We start from the raw sequence: 17,041 nt of genomic DNA on the forward strand, positions 1-17,041 counted from the left end.
GACGACTAACGCTCAATTTTCCCTCGTAAATAACTTCAGTGAGCTCATCTTCCTTTAGGTGCAAAGTTTAGGAAGTAAATCAAGGTTTTGGCTGGAATTCTCAAAAGCCTCGTATGTCAGAGGTTATCACCGAACAGGGAGCCAGAGAATGACTCTCTTTATGGTTGTGTCACGGTGCAATTTCGTCAGCAGTTTGGTCACTGTTTTTGTACAGTAGTTTAAGAAAGGCAGAGGAGCGCGTTCTTGTACACCAGGGTGAGGGATGAAAAATAGGAATCTTTGAGAATCCATCTTTGTGTCATAGTTTAAGCACAGCTGTTAGATACATTCCCTCAACTCCAATTAAGAAGAAATACACAGGGTATGAATGCTCATCTATCTTTGTGTAGAAGCATTAGTGAGCTCGTTGCATGCGTCCTCACGTCACCAGTAAAGGAAAAAATAACGGGGGAATCCCTTGATTTATCCCACCTTTGGGTCAAAGCTTTAAACATACACACGACTCATGGGGGGACCAGACTGAGGTGAAGTGATGTAGGAAAACAAGTGACTGTGTGTGAGGGTAAGCCGGCCACAACCAGTCATAACATCATTTTTCAAATTGTTGTGCTCAGTGACTCCTATCTAACGCAATCATTTGACCGTAAATTATTGCACTAATGAACGTAGTTTTATTAATTACCTCCAATTTTTATTACCTCTTCTTTCAGTGCCAGAAATTTAAATTATAAACGAAACAACAGCTGAAATAAAAATTGAATCATGAATCAGTACAATATTTTGTTTATTAATTACATGCAGGGAGCGTCACTAGACTCAACAGAACGATAAGTCGCTCGGGAGGTAATACAGCCACAAAGACTCTGCAGCGGACGCCTCGACACCTTCACCAAACTGTGCCAATATGTATGGAAATTTCTACACAAGACAGCCAGGGAGAACGTCAGGGAAAGTTAGTGTAGTCATTTGTTTGTGTCACGTGTGTGTGTGTATACGTGATTCATATTTACATCTGCCTTACCACTTGTGTCCTCACCGAATGTAAACTACTACTACTTTGCTGTCTCTCGGAATCGAGTATGACGATCATCCAGCTATGATACAATAATATGAGTTAATAAGGATGTCACTTAGGTTGGTGAGTTTTGAGGTGACTAAAGAGGACGATACGGGACCAGCAGGATCGATCACAGGGTTACATCTAGTGCGGGAGGGGCGGCGGCAGCGTTATTCCGGCGTTGGCGCTTGTCTGCCTCGGTTTGTAGTCGGGCTAATTCGAAAGTATTGACACCTTCTCGTGCGGTGCTCCTCCAAGCGTTAAGGTGTGAAGTAATCGTCTCCCAGGTGAGGGGGTCGATTGGCACTTTTTCAGGTTTGTCTTGAGACTATCCTTATACCTTTTCAGTTGCCCTCCAGCGTTATGTTTACTATTCGTTAGGCGACTGTAAAGTAGCTGTTTTGGCAGTCTACTGTCGTCCATGCGGGTAAACACACACACACACACACACACACACACACATCGAAAAAGTTTACCGACATCACGAATTAAATTAACTGAATAAATGAACCGTATTTCAAGCGAGACAAAACGTGGCAGGAAAATAAGTTATTGGCACTGGTTTTGGTAACAGGGATCACCTTCACGTAATTGAATTGTCGACTATACGTATAGGTCAAGGGTAGTCAATGAACCAGGTGTTATCTGTAGAGGGGCACACTGGTTGATATGCACGGTCACTAATTGTCTGTATGAGCACTGGCAGCAGGGAGGAGAGACACCCATCACTCAAGCCTGGATATATGACGAATTAGAATTAGATTATCTATGTATTTATATTATTCATGCAGGTATTTTCACGATTTAAGAGCACATACATACATACATACATACATACAATACACCTTCCCGTACTGTAACACACTCTTACAGTCTCGTATGTATTCTGGTGTGGTGCTCCGCTTCTACGACAAAACCCCAAATCTTGTTTATCCCAAAGCACTTAACACAAGGCAGCACCGACCACCAACGGATACATCCTCTTCACACACACACATTCTGCTGCTTCCTGGATATCTATCCCTCTCAGTTCTGGTGCGTCCCATCTATCTATCTATCTATCTATCTCTTGGTTTTTCCCTCTCCCTCCTATCATCACTTTATGCCACTCTCTCATTCTTTAAACACGTCCTTTGCTAAATGCTTCTTTTACTTCCACATCTCAGCACCTCATTCACCCCACAGACCAGTTCAGCGAGTCCCCTATACATCTCTATCTCCCTTTAACACACTATTTACTGCCCTTGTCTCCGATACTTTATGATTCAATACATTATTCAACGATCTATTCACTTACTTATCCCTGTTTATCTTATTATTTTCATCACCACATTTATCTATATTCACTACTGATTTTCTCTTAATCTTTTGAACTCATTTACAAAACATGTGTCAAGTTTTTTTTCTTCTAAATCAACCAACAAAAGAAGTACCGGATCCTCCTCCAAACAACAGCTGATTCTCTTCTTATATGTACCTTGTATATCTCTCAATATAATCTAATCCCCTTTCCATAATCCCTTTCTCGCCTCTATATCGTTCCCATCCAAGTAAATCATTCAACAATCCTGACAAAATTACACATCCCTGACGTAATCCCATCGTCAAACTGGGAGCCAATTTAATCCTTCTTAACACACTATCACAAGCTTAACTATAAACATTTGGAAAACATTCAATAGATCCTATCCATCTCGTTCGTTTTCAATATTTCGTTCACTATTTCGCTGTCAATTCGTTACAAACACAAAACACGAATAAAATTTAGTCTCACAAGAGTTATATTTAAGTTAATACATCAGGTGGTAGTGTAAGGTCCCATTAACCAAGTCTTTCTCTATGTGGTACGATCAATGGTAATTAGAGTAAGTAATGGCAGGTTATCAAATGTAATGTCTTGCCGTAATTGTGTCGAGGTGTTCCCCTTTCTGGTGTCAGCTGCCATTGATTTGGAATACTGAGGGAAAAATAGTCACTGCACACACACACACACACACACACACACACACACACACACACACTACCAATATTGCCCCATATATTGTACGTAATTAACCTCATCTTTTGTTTAGTTATGTGTACTGTACCTTCTTGCCTCTATTAATATAATGTTGAAACTATAACAAAAATGTCAGTGTTATTAGCATTGTTATTACCAATACTGTATTACTATTACTGTTATCATTCACAATTATATCATCAATGTTACTATTTTTTTATGATTTATTTAACTATTTTTGTATTAATATTACAAATTCATGCAGGTATTATTATACAGTACTGTATCTGATTACAGTATTTGCATCATTAATTTGTTTTACTATTATATTTTGTTATCTTCAGTCTAATAATTACTTTGTTATTTTTCCTATTTACTTTATGATCTTTATTTCTGTTATCACTTTTATTCCAATCTTTCTATTATTTTCATTATCATCATCTTTCCATTTTGTTGACATTTTTTGCTTATACTGTACTCCTATTGTAGCTGTACTATACTGCAGCGATGACTGTATCACTACTGTATTACCATTAGAAACGAAGCAGGAACCAGCAACCCGCCCTTACGACCACAGCTGTTAACCGAACTAATAAGTCGACCTTAACCCAGAGAGTAGTATAGGACATCAGTTAGGTTAGGTTACGTCTGAGTTGGCTAAAGTAGATTAGGTTAAGTTAGGAGAGATTAGGTTTGGCTCAATCAGATTACTTTAAATTAAGTGAAATAGGTATTGTTAGCATTAAGTTGTCAAGAGAATGTAAGTTAAGTGAGGTCAAGTTACGAGAGATTTAGCTAGGTTAGGTTACGTTAGGTTAGGTCAGTTTAAGTTAAGTTAGGTAAGGTTACGTTAGGTTACTGTAGGTTCGGTTCGATTTGTTTAGAAGGCAATGAAAGTTAAGGTAGATTAGATTAGGTTTCAGTAAATCAGGTGCGGATTAGATTAAGTAAGGGTTCAGTTCGCTTCGTTTAAAACAGATAAATAGGTTAACTTTGGTAAGGGTGATACGATAGCCCATAAATTTCACAGCGTTTCATTCTCCTAAAACCATTTACCCAGACACAAATTCACTGCCTCATAGATTCAAGTGTTCTTTACCTCCACCTGGCTGGAGGAATCTCACGGCAGTCACTACACAATCTGGATTCTATCAAGGCCAACTCCTTTGTCTCAGGACCAATTTAATGCTTCCTCACCTCAGTGTCGGGAAAAAACACAGACTAATGACTCCTGGAGAAAGGTTTTAAGCTGAGGAACCTTTCTCGTGTAATTTCTTGCGCCACAAATTAACTTACCTACACACATACACTCACTGTTATACCCAGAAGTGTGTACACACCTCTGACCATGGTTATATGCGGGTAAACCTTCTTACAACTTAAAGTATCAATCTTTTCGTCACCATCCAAGTCTCTAAATATGAGAAAACATTTGATTTTTCTTGCTAATGTTTTCCCAGTTCGCCCAGCTGTAAATGACTATCTTATTTCACAAGTTGGGGAACTGTAGGCGGTCGAGTGCAGTGCCTACAATACTGTCTTTTTTGCGTACCAAAGGGTTAGTATGCAGTTACTGTACCTACATCCACACTGTCCCTGTGATGCCTAGGAGACCCACTGTCACTTTTTCAAGACAACGTTACCGGGTTCTACAAGGTTAACAACAATCTACAATACAAATAAACGTCTATAAGTTCAACGAAACTCTAAAAAAAAAACTTCAAATTGTAGGGACAAACAGAATTCTACAAGAGAAGATCAAGATAAGACTATGCGACAAAGAACTCTTCAAGTAGGCGACAAAAACAATTCTAACAAACGAACTTCAACTGTCGTAACCTCGCTTGATGGTGTTGTGGGCGGCACAGTACAAAGACTTGATGAGAGAGAGAGAAAGAGTAAAATGATAAAAGGAAAGACAGTGTAACAAGGAGGGAGAGAGAGTAGATGGAAGAGGGAGGGAGGAGAGAGGTAAGTGTGGTTTATAGACCTGTTGCTACTCCTGTCCCAGCAAAAAGGGAAGGAAGAGAGGGGGAGATGAGCAAAGGGGGAAGGAAGGGAAGAAAGGAGTGGAAGGAGACAGATGATGATGATGATGATGATGATGATGATGATGATGATGATGATGATGATGAGGAGGAGGAGGAGGAGAAGGAGGAGGAAGGAAGAGGAGGAGGATAAACAAAGGGGAGAAGGAAGAACGAAGGGAGATGGATGATGATAATAAGGATGAGGAAGAAGAGGAGGAGGAGGAGGAAATGAAAGGGAGATACGAAACAGGAAGAAAAGAAAAGGTTAAACAAGAGGACGGAAAACAATATTCTGAACTCTGCATTTAATTTTCTGCCTACGTCTGTCACTCACTGTCTGTCACTCCTGGCAGGGAGGAGGAGAGGAGAGGAGGGAGAGGAGAGGAGAGGGAGAGGAGAGGGAGGAGGGAGAGGAGAGAGGAGGAGGAGGAGGGAGAGGAGAGAGAGGAGGAGAGAGAGGAGAGAGAGGAGAGGAGAGGAGAGAGAGGAGAGAGAGAGAAGAGGAGAGAAGAGAACGACAGACAGAGAGAGAGAAGGGATGGATAAGGAGATGCAAAAAGACAAAAAACAGATCGAAAGAAAGAAAGAAAACTAATCAAAACTACCTGCCATTAATACTGTCTCTCTCCGGTGAACTCTAAACAGTGAAAAAAAAAAAAAAATCCTGGGACACGACTCACACTACAATATGCACATCAACTATCATGCCGGAGTATTTGTGTAAAATTTCATGGTGTCGGACAGATGGATGGATGGACAGACAGAGGCAGATATATAGACAGACAGACAGACAGACAGAGACAGACACATACACACGATAAGCCCCTCCCAGCTCCTAGTTTATGACAAGTGGCGTATAGATGCAGAAAAAAAAATTGTGAAAACTTTTAAAAAGCTCTCACCCTAAGAAAACAAAAACACAAAGCTAAAAGTGTAGGGAAGAAAAAAAGTTATAAAATACACGAGTGGACTTTACAAACTGTCTAACAACCCCTTTTCCTTACACCCCCCCATATAAAATGCAAAAAAAAAAAAACACCCTCAAAATACAGAACTAAGTTAAAATATTGTAAGAAAGTCTGTAAAATAATAATAATACACTGTCTCTCTTTCTCTCCAAAAAAAAATCGTATATACTTTTCACAAGCCCCGAGGATAAACAAGTAGGTCACAGCTCAGTATCTCTGGTCAGGTAGCGAGGAGTCATCAGTAATGTGAGAACAACGTGTGACACTCAGGGACCTACGTTATCCCCGGTACTGTATTAACACTGTGACACCAACGATATTAGCCCTCTGGTGGATGTTAGTAGTACTGAACCCTGGACGCGGTGGATACAGAGAGAGAGAGAGAGAGAGAGAGAGAGAGAGAGAGAGAGAGAGAGAGACCCCCCCCCCTTGGTCATCACCAGGGATTACTCAACCCGAAAAAGTCAATTTCTTTCAAGAGTTCCGCTGTTACACTCGCTCAGAGGCAACGGGAAGAGGAGGCTCCCTGGGGCGTCCAGGTGGCACTTAACGATGGCACTCCTTCTCCAGTGTCATGTTCAGGGAAGATATCTACCTTTAGTTTATATTTCAGCTGAGTATTCTTTTTCCAACTCTTCCTGACTGACTTACTGAGAGAATATTTTTCCAGTGGGCCCGTCTGTCTTACTGAGAATCTAATTTCTTTCACGACATCTTTTCTGGGGAACATTTTCCACCAGTTTTTTTCCTACCAGCATCCCGTCCTACTGGTTGACTCCCAGGTCACGCGCCTCTTCTACTCTGCTAGTGACCAGTTCAATGGCCAGTCTTGTTTATAAAACTGTGGGGCGCAACGAGGCTGTAAAAATGTACAGAAATTGGGGTTGTGGGGCTGCTGACGTCCCCACAGGGTAGAGCTTCCTACAGGAGAAATTGTGCGGTAATTCTACAGATGAAATGGTCGCCATCCTAACCTAACCAATATTCCCAACATAACCTAAATGTTCGGTTAGCTTGTGTAGGGGCCTAGTAAGCACTGGAGCCTGTTAGGACTGGGGTCTCTTAGAACTGGGGCCTGTTAGGACTGGGGTCTCTTAGAACTGGGGCCTGTTAGGACTGGGGTCTCTTAGAACTCGGGCCCGTTAGGACTGGGAGTCTAATAGAACTGGGGCCTGTTAGGACTGGGGCCCACATAGTCAGGTACCAAACCTACTTCACCAATAATTATGCTTCAACGTATAAACATAAAACATATTTTGTACATCTGATTTTGTGAATAAAATCATCAACTTTTTACTGAAAGATAAAAGCTTTTGCATATTAGTAATTACTAATAATATCATACCTTTTAATTGAAGCTACAGGAAACATTATTTTTCACTTAGATAACCAACATATGATTGTTTATGAAAATGCGGGTTTTTTTTTACAGTAATTGCATTTTTTTTTTAGACGAACACATGACGGGCATACATAGACCCTGTATCTAACACTAACACAGAGACCCTGTATAGTCCCACTAGCTGGTCTTGAGGTGAGAATGTGTAAGGGAGGGATGTGTGGCCAGACACAATAGCGCCACGTCGGTATCCTCACAGAAGAGGCCGATGAAGCGACGGGTCCGGTATTTACATAAAACGCCACGTTCGGGGGGTCCCTCCTCGACCTACATTTCCACCAACTCACACAAACACCCAAAAACAGGCAGTCGTGAAATGACAGTATAAACAGTCTTTCTATCCTGCCAAGTTGCAATTTCAGAAAAAAAAATGTTTAAGGATATAGACGCACTCCTTTCCCTTTGTCAGGTCTCAATAGTGATGATGTTAACTTAAAAAAATATATATATAAACGTATATATAAATCGCGTTGTCATTATATGCTTCCCCAGTTAGACTCAACCTGTCTGCCAGCTTCACTCCTAACCACCTCACCCACATACAGTACTTGGTGCACAAGACCTTGAAGTCGCCAGGCATATAGACAACCTCAGGATTAAGCGCTCCACCACTCCCACTGATCTACTTACTCTTCAGGGAGTCTCCCCGGAATTAGCTAAACCCGTCTGCTTCATCACCAATGCTTCTCACAGACAAACAAAATTCCCCACTAACTGGAGGGTCTCATAAGTCCCTCCAGTAACCTAAGTGAACAAGTCCATAATGTTACAACCCATCACCTAGAACCCCAGTCATATCTGCGAGGGCTTTGTATTTACCTGGAGTCATGCGGCCATTGCAGGGTCCAGAGATCCCCAGCAGAGTGGCAGCATGAACACCAAAATATAAAATTAACAATCAATTTAACTGGAAAAAAAGACATCAACAACTCTGGGAACCGGAGGAGTCCCATTTCTTGGCTAACATATTAGTGAACTGTACTCGTCTGTAGATGTGTAACCCAGGACACAAGGAAGGGATCTCTCTCTACTTCCTCAACCTCATCAACTTCTCCTTTGAGTACCACTAGTAATAACACATCTCTTGATTACAGCCCCCCCCCCCTCCAGAACACCCTGGGTAACCTGTAGAATTGAACCTCCGACAACAATATTACTATCAACCATTATTATATATATCATCTCCTCCGGCCATCTTCTACCTCCTTTAATCTTACTTGGCCCCGACACTTCCCACTGTTGTGAACTCTACCAAACCTTCTCGGCATCACTGTAAATGACAAACAAAGCTGGGCACAACACGTCAGTACTATCATCACACCTTCCATCTATCCTCTCTACTTATTTCTTCGTCTCAGGACCCATGGATTTCCTGCGTCAGAACTAAAAACACTGATACAACCCTCATGCTTCCTACTCTCACCCACGCCTCCTCTACCAGGTCATCTTCCCCTTCAGTTGCTGCATAAACAAGATTATTGTCTACCCATCGTCACCTATTAAGAGACACTCATTACACTGGTTACACTCATTACATTTCCTTCTTTCTACGTCTTGCCCGCGGTGCCTACCATTTCTCTGTGGATGTCGGTCACACTAGAATAACCCGTTAGAGTACATCCTTCTTTCCTCACACAGCCAAACTGTGAAATGCTCTGCCTTCTTTTGTGTTTCCATACTCAATCTGTCTCACTTTAAAAAGCTGGTTTTCCGGCATCTTCATGGTGTAGATTAATATAACCTTTTCCTTTTTCTATTTTTAATTTATTTCTATTCCTATTTTTCGCCCCCTAGGCTCCGTTGTGGGTCGATGACCTGTGCCCGGGTGGGTCATTCCCGGTAAAAAAAAAAAAAAAAAAACACGCTCACCACCACAGTCTAGTGCCGCTTGAACTTCTTCTCATACAAACTGCTGCACGACACCATAACAGCACCGAATAAATATGGCCAAACACAGACCCATTCTAACCATTGTGTAAATCATCAATGATTCGTAAATTAATTTTTCCCTTTTTGTGATAAATTTGTACTAAAAATTTATGTTCCACAACCCCTCTCATATTTGACGGTGTTGGCATATACCACTGATGTCGTTAACCTATTTTAGGTTTTAGCGGCTTTATTTACAATAAATCGCTGATTACACACACCCACGAACACGGGGAAGCCAACATGGAAGTAAAAATAAACATACACACAGACACAAATGCAAGTGTACACAAAAACATATGGACACAATCACTAGTTGGTAATATTTTACTGCATGTCAGGTTAATGTGTGACCTTCCTCTGGCTCAAGCTGTGTTCTCGACCGACATCAAAGAGAGTATTCATACATTCATTCATACATACATACAGTACACACATACATACATACATACATACATACATACATACATACATACATACACACATACATAGTGTACTTACCTACATACATACATTACATAAAGAAAGGAAAACGCCCAAATATTCGTGAAAGTACACACTTGTATATGCAAGTGTAAAGGTAAACACAAACATAATCATGTAGACACACACACACACACACACACACAAGAAGAGCTCTAACCCTGGCGCAGTCACCCACAGTCTCGCCGTGGTGGAAGCAGTCAAAGCGTCACTGAATATTTTTCCAAATACTGTATACGTCTCGTTGCCTCTCGTTTCTGAGAATAACGCGTTAAGTCTGACCAATAAATCCCGTTTAGAATGCCTTAATTTGACTAACGTAACCGCCAACGACCTCGTATCTCCCTCTTTGGGCTGCCCGGAGCTGCTATATATATTGTACAGTTACCCCTCTCACGAGAATTGATGATTAATATGTATATGCATCATGAATACCCAAACAGCACCCAAGTATAGACATACAAACATTTAACAGCCACCATCAATACTACCATTAACCCTCTACCAGTACCCATACCACCACCACTACTACCACCAGTACCACCATTATAACTACCACCACTTCCTCTACCACCACCACCACTTTTACCAGCATCATCATCCCCTTTATCACCACCACCTTCACCACTACTACATTCACCACTCCCACCATCACCACAACCATCACCACCCCTACTAGGCAAGCAATAATCTATGCTGCCATTTTGGGCCACCATTCTTAATTAAGCTCGACCTTAATTAACAATCTGTATGGGCAGGATTAACGCTATCAAGACCAGGAAGCAAAAATATACGAGTTGAACAGAATATTGCCTGGTGAATCTATCATATTCTGGCTAACTGAACATGTGTGCAGTTTGACTCTCTCTCTCTCTCTCTCTCTCTCTCTCTCTCTCTCTCTCTCTCTCTCTCTCTCTCTCTTGTTCCCCACGAGATATTTTACAACTACAGGTAATAATTAATGAATCAGAATGGAAAATACAGCAGGAGTGAAGGGGGTGTATTTGTGGTAGTACACGAGTGACCGCCAGGGGCAACCTTACACAAAGGCTCTACGATGAATTAATGACAGCCTCAAACAAAGCAACCCATTGGCTGGGAACGGTTGTGGCAGTTATGGAAATGTGAATAATGTATGATGATGACGATACGAGTAATAAAATAATAGTACCGTAACACATAAATAACGTAATTCTTAAGAGTTAGGATGGTTTACGGGCCCAAATTCTTAAATATTCAAACGATAAATATTGTATTCCTTATAATTATAGATGTAATGGTAGGAGCTCACTCTTACCACCCATCCATAGTCGCCGTTCTTAGTGTCGTTGAGAAATTCCGATGAAAAACACAAAAAAACAAACAGAAATGCTGATTTTACGAACTTAATATTACACACACACACACACACACACACACACACACACACACACACACACACACACACACACACACACACACACACACACACACACACACATATCAGTATCAGTACCACATGTGTTCCTTATCAATGGGTGTTAGAAAAGTCCTTGTACTGTACACTTGCAATAATAAACCATATACTGTACTTAGTTGATCCTTGTTATACCTACATTGCTATACACCTTGTTCTACCTGTTATACACCTTGTTCTACCTGTTATACACCTTGTTCTACCTGTTATACACCTTGTTCTACCTGTTATACACCTTGTTCTTCTTACAGTGAGTAATGAGAATGGTATCCACTTTCAACATTTACTGTGACCATTTCGACCATTTCCACTATTTATTATAAATAGAAAAAGGTAAATAACACTTTTTTTTAATTACTGCAGGTGCATTTGAGAGAGAGAGAGTGTGTGTGTGTGTGTGTGTGTGTGTGTGTGTGTGTGTGTGTGTGTGTGTGTGTGTGTGTGTGTGTGTGTGTGTGTGTGTCTTTGGGGCATCAGCTGTAAAAGTTAAGATTCCCGACACCTTCAATACTCACCACCTTCGAAAACCTCTTCAATTTCACTTTAACTTACATTTAATTGATTCATTTATCTTTTTTTATTCACTTATACACTACTTATTTATCCTATGATTTATTTGTCTAATATATTTCTTTCATTTTACTATTGTTTCTGTCTTTACTATTTATTTATATATCTAGTTATTTACTTTATACATTTATATATTATTATTCACTATTTATTCGCTATTTATTTCATATATTTGCATCATTAGTTTCTGTATCATTTTGAGGGAGTGGAGAAAGTAAATACACTGTACATTACTCTTGTGTTATCTAAAGATTTCGTTCACTCCCAGACTGATCGATATAATTCTATCATCAACTACAAGAATAAAAACTTCACAGATTCATCCAAAGTTCGGTCTAGTCTACCTGCTTCATTTCCTGCTGATTATAATATTCATAATGTCGAAAATTTACATCCTGTTGTAATTTTGCTTCCCTGAATTTGCATAACATATAACCACTTTAAAATATTTGGGAGTTTTTCTTTTGTTTTGGTTTTTCCACTCGAATGCTCCAGGTGGTTTACAAAGCCGGATTCAGATTCGGATTTGAATTCTTGAAGGTTTGTAGGATGATAGAACGCACCTAACTCACTTACTTCATAAGCTACAACATATGGGATTGTTGGTTCCGTTAACTGATCACGGGAGAATGAATTTAACTTCACTTAAGCTACGGCCTTATGACCGAGACCAATATGGCGTTTAAGATACATGGAGACTCTACCTGAATTATATACGTTTCCTTACTCTCTATCAGCGAGAGAAATTATCTTGGGAATCTCGCAGAATTCGGACCCTGGTGAGGTTTTCACATCTCCCAGGCATAAATTACAGAGTTTTAGTGGCCGCCAGACCTGTGATATTTTTTCTTCAATTTTATATAAACAAATAAACGGCAGATTACACTCAAGGCAGTAGAAGCCAGTGGGTCGTCTTTTAATCAAGTCGAGAAAAAGATTATGAACGTAAAACAAGTCTCATTACCAGCCAGTTTTGTCATGAAGCCTCAGCACAAATACAGATTTAGGTGCAGTATAGAATATGTTTGTGGTAATGTATCATAGAGGAGTTGCCTTAACCTAGATATCAAATACACGCTTGTAGTTGAATACAATTTTATACGCGCCTTAATGGTTGTTCCTTAACCTACATAGAACAGCAACTAAACTTCCTTAGTATAGTTTTATAAGCCATAATGATAAAGTTTGAACCTTAAGAGCATACACTTGTAACAAACACTTAACCTTTTGTACAGATATTAATGGTGGTTCTTTACACATGTCAGACCTGCAGGTGGTGTCAGTCTGCTTGCTGGGACTTAAGTGTCAAAAGGTTTGCTTTACTTAAATATTGTGACTTGTGGCTGTTGGCACACGAGTGACGGCGAGGAAAGATGAGAGTTAATGCTAAAGGCAGCAATTAGAACACCAAGGCCGGCCCCGTCCCGTAAATACCATGTGCCAGAAGAGGCAATCTACAGCGCCTGGCACTTCCCTCAACGAAACTAGGACATGTTTACTGACTTATCGCCTGTCTCTCCTCTCAGCTATTCCCGCGGTGTTCCCGTCCAGCCTTCATCACATGTGTAGCTAATATTTAATCTGGGCAATTATGATTTTGACGTCTGCTTGATATTACACAAACATATTCTGCTGCACGGATTACATGGTGCAATATAACGACTATACCAGCGTACTAGTATACAGGACATATTGGGTAGACAGTGATGTTATATTGACCGTGTACGAGTACAAGAGTAATATGATCACAAAGCTCAGAGTGACGACTATAGCAACACACCAGTACAGTATTATAGTTGTATTGTATTGAATTCCCCAATATGTGTTCATCACCCTGACGTATACCTTAGGTAATACCCTCTCCCCCCTCCCTCTCTATCTGGCTCACGACAGTGTTTCGCACATACTTTGATGATCAAACACAACACTAACGAGCGCTGGGCTTCGAGAGATACGACACTTTCATAGGTCCCCTTAATTCAACGTTTGACTTGGGAGGTCAGCGGCTGGTCTAGCATCAGGAACTTATCTGACCTGAGAGGGGTGATTGGTCTTACCTACACCAGACCCATCAGGCACTAAGAAACACAACCCCGATAAAACCAACCTTCCGTATTGAGTTAAATACCTGGTTTTGTCCACACTTGGTATATTTCTATCGCTTGTACTTGGTGTTGGGGAAAACAATAAGATAAGTTGATACTAATAATTTGTGTAAATGACCGTCTCCAGTAGGTTGTGGGGGCCTGTCTATCATAGCTTATAACTGATAATGTTACATAATCTTTAGGTACATGTATATTAAGGCAAGGATACATCACTGGCATCCCACCATCCCGATAATTACCATTCACAAATAAAAGATTATAGCCTGATTCTTAGCTTAATGTTTTAAATACACGAGCGAACCTTTTTATTCCCCTAACAGTACGTTCTGAATACAAGACCAACCCTGACTCAATGTGTGAATTAGTTTCTAAGCGTCGTAGATCAACAGGGGATTGGTGGAGGTACTGGGCGTTTAAGTTGATAACACGAGAGAGAGAGAACGTCGAGCAGATTACCTGTTGCTTCAGTCTCTCTTAATCCGTGTCTGGCACCACTCTCTCTTTTAATAGTTCTTCCCTCTTTGTGACCTCATTACCTCTCATTCCACCTCACACATAACTAGGAGAGCAAAAGATAATAGATAAAATAGAATAGTAGTTGATGGATAGAATGGATAACATATAAAATACGATCTCCTAATAAGATACCGTCTTTCCCAAATACAATCGAGTCTGCTTCTCTCGTTTCAATTAAGAGTCGCGGGCGATATTTGTCAAAAAAATTGATTTCCTCCGTTATTAACCAAGAAGACAATCGGCAAACATTATTTCCATGATCATATTTGACTACATCAGAGGAACCGAAGACGCTCATTGGATAACTTCTGGCAACCCATTAAACAAAAAATGTAATCCTGTCACTCAAACATTATATACAGTACGTAATATTATAAGAGCTCCAACAAATCTTCAAACAAAGTCAAAAGATTGATTGATTGACTAAAATTAAATATTACAAGTTAAAAACAGGTGAAGGTCACAGCGGGTAGCAAGAAGGCAATTTTCCTATGACCACAGTTAGGCATAAAGTGATTGAATTCGACGAGGCCTGACGCTTTCTGATACACCCTACTTGGACGCGATATAAAATCTATGCGAGGTCATGTGACAGGTCTCTGGCGGTGACCCAATTAACGGAGGTTAATTAGCTTTTCGTGATGCTCTTTTGTTTGTATGATGAAGCAATTGAGAGAGAAAGGGAGAAAGAATGTGTGTGTGTGTGTGTGTCATACTACAGAAAACATTAAATGACACTTCCTCTCGCCTGGACAAACACAACAACACAGAATAACAAACACACACCGTGACGGGGGACATAAAGCCTTAGATTTACCAAAGTTAGTTTCAATGGCGGCTGTTTCTTCCTCCCCACCCCCCTTCAGTCGACCACACCACCCCTCACACCACACCACCCCTTACAACCTCTGACCACACCACACCACACACTGCTGACCACACCACACCACACCACCCCTCACACCACACCATCCCTTACAACCACTGACCACACCACACCACTGACCACACCACACCACACCACCCCTCACACCACACCACCCCTTACAACCTCTGACCACACCACACCACACACTGCTGACCACACCACACCACACCACCCCTCACACCACACCATCCCTTACAACCACTGACCACACCACACCACTGACCACACCACCAATGAACATACACAAATACACTGCTGCCACCAAGATAAAACACAAATGGATGTTATTCAGGGATACAAGTCACGTCATTAACGATTTATACAGCAAGGGAGGTGTAATATTTATGGAGACATGACATAATTTCACAGATAATTATTCATTTTTAACCACCTATGCATACATTCTATCTATCTATATCTATCTATCTATATCTATCTATCTGTTTGTCCGTCTGTTTGTTTATCTATCTGTCTGCCTGTCTATCTATGTATCTTTCATCTATATTAGCTATTTTCTATCTATCTATCTATCAATATTTCAACTAACAGCAGGAGAGAGAGAGAGAGAGAGAGAGAGAGAGAGAGAGAGAGAGAGAGAGAGAGAGAGAGAGAGAGAGATTATCACTAGTAGACAAAAGCAACACACTACAATCCAAGGTCACCTGGTGAACGTAATTAAACTCTAACAACATTACCACCGCCTTGTTGCTATCCTCCCCACTCCCACATAACCACCCACTTCCCCACACAACCACCCACCCACACACCCTGTTTACATCATATATTTGCTGTGTATATACTGTATGAATAACAACCCAATGCAACAAAAAATACACGGGTGATATAGTTTTCACCCTTAGACGTAATTAGTCGCATCAACCAACAGAGATTAATACCACGATAACTGCCTCAGCAAAACATAAGAGAGAATTTGCTTACAACGTGTCGTCCTGTAGAGAAACTGGGTTATATGGAAGGTGCTCACAGATTCTAGTCGAGGTAGGAAGGGAACTAGGAAACAGATTCACACAAACACAACAACGAGGGGTTGGGAAAATACGAAGTAGTGAAGAGGGAAAGAGAGGAAGGCTGGGGAAGGAGTGGTGGGTGGTGTGGATAAGAGGGTAGTGGGTGTGGATATGACGGTAGTGGGTGTGGATAAGAGGGTAGTGGGTGTGGATATGACGGTAGTGGGTGTGGATAAGACGATGATGGGTGGTGTGGATAAGACGCGTAGTTCTAAATTGGATTTCGTCAAGGAAGGATCAAGAAATTTCTGGAGCATATTTCTTAAATTGGAGATGCTGTTTTGACGGAGCTTGAAAAATTGAATTCTCCTAAAGAGGTTTCAGATAAATATAGAGTTTATTTAGTGTAATGGGGGTGGTGGGGGTGGTGGGGGGGGAGGGGACTATCAAGGTAAAACTTTAAATTGTGGAAGTAGTATCGATATTCGTACAGGTTTTAAACGAGAGAGAGAGAGAGAGAGAGAGAGAGAGAGAGAGAGAAAATTGTCGACATGTTCACTCCTAATTGTCAGGTAGTAGAGACAAAAAAAATCCACAGGACACAACATCACCCCCTCACCGCCACTTTCC

This window comes from Homarus americanus, unplaced genomic scaffold, assembly GCF_018991925.1.
Source record: "Homarus americanus isolate GMGI-L3 unplaced genomic scaffold, GMGI_Hamer_2.0 scaffold56241, whole genome shotgun sequence".
Classification (NCBI taxonomy): domain Eukaryota; kingdom Metazoa; phylum Arthropoda; class Malacostraca; order Decapoda; family Nephropidae; genus Homarus; species Homarus americanus.